Source organism: Eptesicus fuscus, chromosome 11 (genome assembly GCF_027574615.1).
Source record: "Eptesicus fuscus isolate TK198812 chromosome 11, DD_ASM_mEF_20220401, whole genome shotgun sequence".
NCBI lineage: Eukaryota > Metazoa > Chordata > Mammalia > Chiroptera > Vespertilionidae > Eptesicus > Eptesicus fuscus.
The window spans coordinates 73,782,622-73,793,548 of record NC_072483.1 but is presented as its reverse complement, the minus strand read 5'-3'; the positions used below and the strand labels follow the sequence as shown (position 1 = coordinate 73,793,548).

The 10,927-nt window shown below is 40.8% G+C and overlaps 1 pseudogene; it reads right to left on the bottom strand.

Annotated features, from left to right (window-relative positions):
• Positions 1-226: 226 nt before the first annotated feature.
• Positions 227-372, bottom strand: LOC114232880 (U2 spliceosomal RNA; annotated as a pseudogene).
• Between the last annotated feature and the right edge of the window lie 10,555 nt (positions 373-10,927).

Sequence of the window (10,927 nt, the reverse complement as noted above, 5' to 3'; positions counted from 1 at the left end):
TGTAGAACTCACAGTGGTTTGCTTCTTCAAGGCCAGCAAGAGAAAGCATCTCTAACTTTTATACCCTTTTAAAAATTTTATCTAATTAGGTCAGACCCATCCAGGATAATCTCTGTCTTAATTAACTCAAAGCCAACTGATGAAGGGCCTTAATTACATCTGTGAAAATCCATTTACCTTTGCCATATAATGTCCCTTGATCACAGGAGTGACACCCACCATATTCTCAGGTTCCACACACACTTAAGTGGAGAGGATTATACAGAGTGTGTGTACCGTGGAACAAGAATGTTGGGGCCATCTTAGATTTCCGCCTGCCACAGCTAATAACAGATACTACACTTGATCTTAGCCAAAAGGCCGAGAAGCGATTGCACAGCTAATAACAGTATCTTCTTTCTTTCTTTAATGTAGATCCCATAGGGCCGTGGTCGGCAAACTGCGGCTCGCGAGCCACATGCGGCTCTTTGGCCCCTTGAGTGTGGCTCTTCCACAAAATACCACGGCCTGGGTGAGTCTATTTTGAAGAAGTGGCATTAGAAGAAGTTTAAGTTTAAAACATTTGGCTCTCAAAAGAAATTTCAACCATTGTACTGTTGATATTTGGCTCTGTTGACTAATGAGTTTGCCGACCACTTCTACACCCTCACTTTTTCTTCACCCTCACCTCTCCTCCTCATAACTCATCACTCACAGAGTATGATTGATACTGTGTCCCACCAATGCTTGACCACATTCCTTCTCTAGTACTACTGTTTCCACTTTGGTTCAATTAGGGCCTTATCTCTCACTGGCCTGTCATAGCTGCCAACAACCTGGTTTCCCTGTCTCCAGTCTTGTGCCCTCAATCCCTTCTTTATCCTGCAGTCAGAGGAATCTTTCCTAAGTACAAATCTGATCATCTCATTACTCAATTTATGACCCAAGGCCCAATAGATAAATTTTAGACTTATTATTTGCATATCCTTCTCAATGTAGCCCCTGCCTTGTCTCTAACTTCATAGCTTTTTAATCCGTCCTGTGTTCTCTAATTTCTATCACATTACTATCATTCCAAACTGCTGTGGTTCCCAAAACAGGTCAAACAACTTCTCACCTCAGTACTCATTTCTGTAACTCACTTTGCCATAGTTCTATCCCACATATTCATCTGGGAGACCCTCAAGTACTTGGCATCAAGTTCAACCTCTCTCTGAGGACTTTTCTACTCTCTACTGGTAGACTTGACCACCCCCTTTTGTGTTTTAGTCCCTCACAGCCTATATAGACATTACAATTCTGTAACACTTTACTGTAACATATACTTCTTTTCCCCATCTTTCTCCTAGACAGCAAGATCCTAGAAGACAGAAACAGTTTCTTATTTATTGTGGTGGCCACAGAAATTGACACAATATTAAGGGTATAATAGACAATGAAGCAAGAAGTAAATAAATGTTTTGATTTTCAGAGCTACTGTAAATGCTAGGGTTGTCATAAAGCCTGTCTTTGTTGCCTGTGTAGCAAGGTGAAATCAAGGTGGCAGGAAAACTGACCTCGACAGTATGTACTTAATCTTTTATAATTATAAGGCATGGTTTGGCTGATAAAGTGGCAGATCTGTAATAACTTGGCAATAGCCTTCTTCATGATAACCAATACAGTTCTGGTGGCCATGAGACCATATCTCCTACTGCACAGGGCCTCAGATGCTACACTCTAAAATTTATCACTGTGTTTGTTCCAAGGCCACACCTCGCACAGGTTTCTTTCCACTAATGGTTGAATGCACCATTTCTAGGAATCTTGGGAGTGCTTTGTCAGCTCATTTTGGTTCAGTGATTCCCAGATGGCTTTGCCAAACCTTCATAAGACTTCAGGGCAGTCTAGGATACTTCAACTCAACACTCCCCCCCCCCCACACACACCTCTCTCCTTCACTCAGGAGAAGATTTTCTTTGTGGTCTGAAGGCTTTCCCAGCCTTCTCCAGGCCCTTCCTGGTTTCCTTTCACAAAGGTTTTTCTCCTCATAAAATCCTTGCATATTTAATCTCAATGTGGCATCTCCGTAGAAGAGCTGGACCAAAGAAGCAGTATACTATAAAGACACTTTTGTTTTCTATAAGTTAATGCTTAGCAATGACAAATAATGCCATTCTGGCTTAACTAAGATAAAGAGAAATGATGAAAGGAGCTTTTTTTCTGACTTGGGATAGAGCTTTTAAAAAAAGAGCACACTGGAGAAGAGTATGACAGTGATTATGCAAATCACTGAGGAGGCTCTTGGGCAGGAGGGACACAGGAGCACTTGGGACCAACTGCTTTTCCTCACTCAGGTAATTCTCTTAGAGAGATCATTTCTACTCATACTTAAGCAAGCTTGTGTTCTCCAACCATCACCATCAAACACATACATACTCTTTGTATCATTCATAGTCCAAGTATGACAGTATAATAATAAAGGAAAAGTTTAAGAAAGTGGCTACTTACAGATAGTTAGGCATAATTTAAGAACAGTAATGAAGAATGGTACAGTATCCTCCAGGCTAGTCATACCCTGGAGCCATGAAGGAGCAAGAGAGGGAAGTAATGATTACTGAGAAAAGGAAAAATAGCCTTATAGCAGTTATGGTCTTTAATAGAGAAACAGAGCAGTCTATAACATTAAACAGCCCAGTGTCGCTTTGCTCTGATCTCCTGTTGGTGCTTACCGTTTGCTAAACCCAACTAGAAGTCAGAAAGCATGAGATAATGGATGCAATCTGTACATTTGAAGATGAATAAGGCAGGGTAGAGAGGAATGGGTAGTGTATATGGAGGGGAAATGGTATATATATATATATATATATATATATATATATATATATATATATCATACATCCCAAATAAAGGGATGTAAAATTGCAGAGAGCATGCCCAGAAGGCACAAAAAGGAGTAAAGAACAAGAGTTTGTCCTAGACTGTAATTATCGCCACTTTATTTTTTCAAATTGTTTAACTGAAATTGTTTGGTAAGTTCTTTCCAAAGGTTTTAATGTGAAACTTATGCAGTGAAGTGAAAAATGCATCATTTTGGTTCCACTCTGTGTTGACCCCATTCTCTATGTTGACCCTCACTCTCTGAGTCAGCTCCCACCTTCTGACCATTAGCAGCTGGCTGACAGCACACTTTCTTTCAGTTCCAGAGCAGAGCTAGTGGTTCTTTCCTTGGCTGAGAAAGGGCCCAGCTCAGTGTGTCTGGAATGAGAGGCCTTGCAACAGCTCTCTTAGAACATTCCTAAGACCAGTCATCTGGCTTCTCTAGTGCTCCTCAACAGTTTACTCAGACAGTGTGGGAGGCAGACATTGCCCAGCCTGATAGATATGTCAGTCTTTTCACCCACATAGGACACCAGCACAGCTAAAAAAATAAATAGGCTTTCAGGTGTGCCGGGAAGACACAATCTGCAGAGACCTGAGCCTACTCAGGCCTGGGCACAGCAGGGCCAGAAGGAATGGATATACATGAGCTAGCAGTAATGCTAGAGTGAGTCCTCTCACGTGGAGAGTTCCCTGAGTAAACCTGATGCTGCTGGCCTTAGGAGGTGAGAAAAACATTTGCTGGGAGAGTTGCAGGTTCTATAGTATTTTGTCAGTGTTTCTTATCTCCCTTCGATAAATATTGTGTCATTTTCTCTCCATGCCTGGCTTTAACTTGGGTTTGTTTTTTCAAACTCTGCAACACATTTGAATGATCCAGGGAGCTTTTTAAAATCTCAATGACTAGGTTGCACTCCAGGCTAATTAAATCAGAATCTCTCTAATAGGACCCAGGCTTCATTCAGTGTTTTACAAAGTCCCCAGCTAATTCCAATGTGTCACTAAGGTTCTGAGGCAGAACCTCCAACTTTGAAGTTTCCCAAGATCTTCCCCTCTTCCCTCATTCCCCTGCAGCTAATTCCCCATTCTCTGAGATTCTAATCCATTACCCCATCATCAGTCTTCCTAGCTACTTAGAGTCCAGGTCAATGTTTGTGTTCCCTCTACTCCTTCAGAATTTCAGAGTCATAAGGAACCCCAGAGTTCACCTGGCTCTGAGTCTTCAATGAATGAAAGGAAAACCCAAGGCACAAGAGAGGAAGGTCAGGTAGTTAGGTAACGTGAGGCAGGGGCATAGGGTCACTTCCTGCTCTAACTGATCTGAAGAGTCTGGAGGTACCCCAATGGCACGGACTCCCTCTGGAGAAAGCAACAATCAGTTTGATTCACTCTTGGAAAGTCAAGCTGTGGTTAGATTGGAATGGGCCTTACGAAAGCAAATTCATATTAAGGATTTATTAAGAGTTCAGATGATAGGCAATGGGGAACCACTGAAGATTTTATAGCAGCAGAGTGCCATGCCAGGAGCTGTCTTTAGGATAATCACTTTGACAATGATGGTTTAGATGGAGAAGAAAAGAAAGACTGTTGGTAGCAAAACAAGCTAAGACAGAAAGCCAAGGCAAAGTAGAGGCAAGCAATTCTTAAGGCGATGAGCATGGAGGGAAGGACAGATGTAAGGTGTACTTTGACCTCTTTTCTCCATCTGACAAACTGAGTCATGAACAAGAGCTGAGTTTTCAAGGCTCCCAGTGATGTCTCTCAGGAACTCACTGCATCAAAAGGGCTCCCTGGAAAATGAGGGGGTTTCTTCTGAGTTCCATTTTAGGTGTTCTATTTATTCATGTTTCAAATGCAAAAAAAAAAAAAAAAAAAAAAAAAGGAGAGCATTATAACAAGAAGGAATGAGAAATTGAGAAATTATGAGTTCTCCATATCTAGAAGTTTTTAAGCAGAGGCTGAATGACTTTCGGCAGGGGGACTCCTGCAGACAGAACTGGAGAGAGAGGGATTCTGTGAATGTTAGGAAATAGGAGGAAACATTTAAAAAAATAAGAAGAAATCTGGCCCTCTTCAGATCTTTCCCTGCTGGGACCATGTATTGAGCTTCTTTGAATGGCCAACTTTGGTGAGGGGTCACCCAAGTAGGTGGAGCCCTTGGTGCTGAATGAGCCCCATTGATTGAGAGAGGTGGAGCCTGAGCTGGCCTGGCAGGCAAGACCTGTGTCAGAGCAGGGTCCCAAGTGCTAATAGGAGGTATTTCCCCCACTTAACCTGGGATAGGGATCAGGGAAGGTGGCATTGGCTGATCAGGAGGAAAAAAAGAATCAGTCTATGGAGCTACTTTCCTGGTTCAGGACCTTCATGAGGAACACTTTTTACTCATTAGCCTGTCTAGACATAGGGACTCACCAACTGGGCTGGCCTCTTCCTCTTGTAATTTTTCTTGCTCTGTCATTCTTGCGCAGGATGGAGAACAAAGTTGAAAGCTGACACCAGCAATTATGCAAAGACATCATCAAGGCTGTTCTATGGATCCCTGATTTGAGACTGAGATGGATCCAACACCATGTTTTTGAAGATTTCTGATTCTAGGCTGAGGGAGCAGTGGAGCTGATGAAAGTGGTGAGCTTAGGAGGATTTGTGATTCTACTTGCAAGACTCTCTGAGACATGTTCTGTTTCACCAATAACATGAGTTACCTGCATGTGCTGTAAATAAGACTGAATGTGATGTGATGCAGAGCAGAGGGCAGCCCAGGGTGCATATCACTCATGAAGGGAATTGACTGGCAATGGGAGTTGTCTTTGTCAGCTTAGGCTACTGCAATAAAATATTATAGACTGAGTGGCTTAAACAACAGACATTTATTTCTCACAGTTTTAGAAGCTGGAAAGTCCAAAATCAAGGCAGTGCCAGATTGAATGCCTGGCTTGTAGACTGCCATCTTCCTGCTATGTCCCCACATGGCCTCTCCTAGGTGCATGGGCCTTGAGAGAGTGAGAGCTCCCTCTCTTCTTCTTCTTATAAAGGCATGAATCCCATCATGAGGCTCCTATCTTTATGATCTAATATAAATCTAAGCACCTCCCAAAGATCCACTTCCAAATACCATCATAACATGTAAATTTAATGGAGGAGCTAAACATTCAGCCCACAATAAAGGGCTTGCCCATCAGATTCCCAGAGTCCTTCTGCCCAGTAGACCTCCCATTATATGAACTGGTGTAGTGACTAAGCCCTTCCTTATCCGCTTACCCATGGGGTCCCATGCAGCCCAGAACCACCATGGTCTTGGAGAGCAGGCTCAGAAGCAAGAGCTGGGAAGGAATAACTCTGGCCCCTTTGTGGCTATACAGAGTCATCATCTCAGAGTGACAGCTGCATCTCCAATTTCACAGAGGTTAAAGATCCAGAGGGGAGGAAGATGTGAGCTCTGTAACAGAACCATTTTATAGGTGAGTGATGACTCATCCACCTCCATTCTTTCTGATTCAGATCAGGAAAGTGACTGAAATTACCAAGCAGCAGCAGTAAGGATGCAGTTGGATTTTCTGGACAGACCAAGTGCCAGGCACCAAACTAGTCAAGAAGTAGTAAACATTCATTAAAATCCCATTAATATCATAGGCATTTGGGGGGAGTAAAAATCACAAAACCTACCCTTAACCTTAATTTGGGTATTGAAGAAAAGATTGTTTTTCCTTGTGCATAGTAGGCATTCAGTAAATGTTGACTAGAAGAATGTAATTAAGTGGCAATTCAGCTGAGGGGAAGTATGTATTAGAAGTAGTGGGAACCTAAATATTTTCCAATCCTGGAATTGGGTGGCAAATCAGGATGTTAGGTGCAAGTCTGGAGTTGCAACTTTCAAAGACAATTCAAATGCTACATGGTTGGGAGGCCCCAAATTTCCTAAAGTGGGGGCACTTCCATATTGTTTTCCATAGTGACTACACCAATACATTCCCAAAAATTGTGTACAAGGATTCCAATTTCTCTATATAATCTTTTGTTTCTTTAATAATAGCCATTCTAACAAGTTTGAGGTTTTGTGATTTTGGATTGCATTTCCCAAATGACTAGCAAGGCTGGGCACCCTTTAATATACTTGTTGGCCATTTGTATATATTTGTTTGGAGAAATGTCTATTCAAGTTCTTTGTCCATTTTAAAAAAAATCATTTATTTGTGAGTTTTTTGCTATTGAGTTTTCAGAGTTCTTTATATATTTTGTATATTAAAACTCCTTTTCAATGAGTTTGAAAATATTTTCTTCCATTCCATAGGCTGACTTTTCATTTTGTTGATTGTTTACATTGCTGTGCAAAAGCTTTTTTGTTTTTTTTCTCCTTCTTTTTTCTACCATCAGAGGAAAAGTTTTTTCCAAAGCTCCTCAACAGACTTCCCTGCAGGCTAGAACTGGGTTCCATGGACATCTCTAACTGCAGTAGCAGCTGGGAAAGTGTGACCTGCCTTTTTCACTCTCTTTTACAGAATGTAGGCAAAGGAGGAGGGGATGTACATAGCCAAAGAATGGCCAAAAAAACGTTGTCCACTCCAGCTGCTGAGCTCTTTCTGGGCTCACCTACAGAGGAACTGGAATCTGGGTTAGCCATCAGCGATAGCAGCTGCTTCCCCATCCCTTTCCTTGGACACTGCTCCATCAGGAATCAATGACTTCAAATGTCTGTTCACATTCTCGCCTCTCCCACTAGATTGTGAACTGTTTGAGGAAAAGAGCTATAATGTATCTAACACCCAACACCTGACTCCTGAAAGATGTCTTTATAAAAAATATATGAGAGGAAATGACTAATTTCATTGATAAATACTAATTAATTAATGGAGGACTCCATTTATAGAGACACAATTAAACAAAAACAAAACCTGTCCTTAGGAGTGTTGAAACTAGAAAAGGAAGGTAAAGACATTAAGCAATGTATTGATATGTTTGGCATCTTCAGAGGTATAATCGTATATATGGTTATTTTAAAGAGTAACTCTTCCTTTCCCCCCACTTAATTTTTTACCTCAGCCTCCAAGAAAGGAACATTGTGCCAATTCTTTTCCTATAGATTCGCGTAAAAATACTATATTCCTGATTATAATGATTTATGGTTTTTCCAAAGGAATGTGTGATATTATTTGATCTACACAACAAACTTGTGAGGCAAGCAAGGAGAGATCAAAGGTATCATATTTAATAGTATAAAACAAAACTTAATAATACAGGAATAAAATCAATCATATAGAATCAATACAAAATCAATAATTACAGACCTACTCCTTTTCGAACCTCACCAAAAAGAATCCTGTAAATGTTAGCCCAATTTCTACCTCTTGTGCTCTCACAGGAAGGAATAATTTTCTGCTGGAAGAAAAGATAAGTTGATCTATACATATATTACAGTACTTGGAGGGTGAGGAGGGAGAATGAAAATGACAAAAAAGTGTATGAAGAGGGAGTGAAAGGAAAAGCTTTTTATTTTCCCTGGAGACCAGAACCAGAGTAACTAGGATAAGAAAGTAGGTTGGAGAGAAAAGAGAATTTGAATAGTGTTTCTGAAAACCATGTATTTCCATCCACTTTAATCTCTTCAGAGAGGCATGAATAATAAATGGAATTCCATCTTTATTACTTTTAATTTTTGGATGTTACTTCTTACATCTGACACTTATCTGGAACAAAATCACATGGGTCTCTGAGTTTATTAGGGTTACATATCGGTGATGAAACAAAGGCTCGATGAGGTTAGAAGACCTCATTATCAATTCTCTAGTTAACAGAAACTGGCTACTGCCTACATCCCTGTTTCATGCTTTATGTTTCCACTTTACCCTACAGAAGCAAAGCGAATACATTTGAGGTGTTTTTTTTTTGTTGTTGCTTGCTTATTTGTTTTCCATTTTTAGGGGGTAAACTTTTCTGTCCTGTCTAATTCATAGAGAAACATGACAGATTTTTAGTTTGCTTCTATCAAACACATGTTCCATAGAATCTGGAGTTTCTTAACTTTCTCTATTTCCTTTTTCTTTTTCTTATTGTTAGCACCTTACCCAAGACCTGAGAGACCCTCTGGGCTGTGTGTCTTAGAGTGATAATTAAATTTCTCAGGCTGCAAGGTGCTGGGAAGTTAAGTTTGTGCAGCTTGGTGGCAGTACCTTGGTGGCAGATTTGCTTGGTATCTCTTTCTCTTTCCAGGCACCCTCACTCTCTCCCAGGCTGATTCACAGATGAAGGCTTCAGATCAAAGTGGCAAGAAAATTGAGGATCCACAGGTGTATTCACTAATCAAAGGTTTAGTATTGAGGCTCACACTGTTAATTTTCTGCCTACTCTACCCTGAGGTTCTGGGTGAGGTTAGCCTGCTTGCTCTCACCTTGTTAATTCAGAATGACCTAAGGGAGAAGGTGTAGAAATGTCTTCAGTGTGTGTTTGTGCTTCAGGTAAGTTAAATATGTCTGCTTAGGAGAGTAAACTACTAGGTCTGGGGATAGTACAGAGATTTGGATGCTTGGACTTCTATTCAAGGAAAGGCAAAGTTATAGAGCTGGGACCCAGCAGTAAATTTGGGGACAGGGGTGGGTCATTAATTAGTTGAGATCTTAGGGGATTGATTATGGGTAAGGTTAAGGCTTAGACATGTTTCCTACTTGCCCCTCTCTACAGTGTTTTTTATTTTATTTTTAAAACTTGAATGGTGGTAGGATTGGTGGGAAAATTGCAAAAGAAACAATAATTTCTAAATAACCCTAGAACTTAGAGAGATGGAGAAAAAAGAAAAGGAGAAAAATACTGCCCTAAGAAGGCAATTCACTTCAGAGCATTAAAGAAGACCTGAAGGAGACCCTTTCAGTAGTCCAGTTGTGATGTGGTGAGGACCCAGAGTGAGGCAGTGGCAGGGAGAAGGAGGAGGATAAGATGGGATAAAGAGCGAGTGGAAAGAAGGAAATATACAGCTGAAGCCTCCTCCATGGGCATGGAAATTTCAGATTAGGACTGCTGATGTAACTTATGGTTTATTGTAGCTGTGTGGGTGTTTACACAGGGGTGTGCACTCTTTCCATTCTTCCAGTTCCATGTAATCTGGACTCTAATCTGATGAATACCTGACAATTACAACAACCAGAGAGTAAAAGGATGCTTCTCTGAGAGCTCACAGAGTCTAACATCTCCTTTGTGTAAGGGAAAAACATATGGAATGGGATTGAAAATAATAAAAAATCAAAAATTAACCTTTAGATTCACAAATTCTCCAAGCTAAATGTACGTCACTGTTGTATCCCTTAACAATCAGACCTTTGTGTAAGCAGAACTAGTGAAGAGACTCCTTTTCTCACCAAAGAATGTGGTTGGAGGGCCAGTGAATCTTGGGGAGATGAATTGGCACATCAACACTTGCCTGCTTAGCTGGTGAAATTAAAAAAAAGAGATGAATTTATTCCATGCATCACCATGAGACATAGATGATGTTTGTGCTTCAGGTAAGTTAAATATGTCTGCTTAAGAGAGTAAACTACTAGGTCTGGGGATAGTCAGGCACATACTGAGTAAAGTAAAATTACATGGTCAGACAATTAGGTAGGGATCTACAAGCAAGGGGGAATTCTGCCCTCGAAAGCTGCTCTGAAAATATCTAAGTCTGGAAAGCTACAGATTTGACTCTTTCCTTCAAGATCCTCTAGTAAAATAAGGATTTTGGGGACTTCCTACCAGGAGATCTGAAGGTGGTTTGGGAAGTTTTGCTGTGCACCTGTAAGGCATGGTAAGGACACCATAATTGAGGATGAGTGATTTTGGGATTTCATTCACTGAACCTGAATCCCTCCCACACTTCAGACAATTAGAAAAAATCTTGTGCCACTCCCCAACCCCACTCCACCCCAGATAGCTATTTAACTTGATTATGGGGTGATTGACTTCAGTTGTGGGGTTTAGTAGGAAAGAAGAAGATAGAAATGTTATCTTCCATCATTAAATGTCATGAAAGTAATGAAATCGAGAGGAAGAAGTGGAAGGTCAAAAAAAGGACAAGAGGGAATAAAGATACAGAGTAATTACCTTTAAATCCTAACCAGAGGAAGCA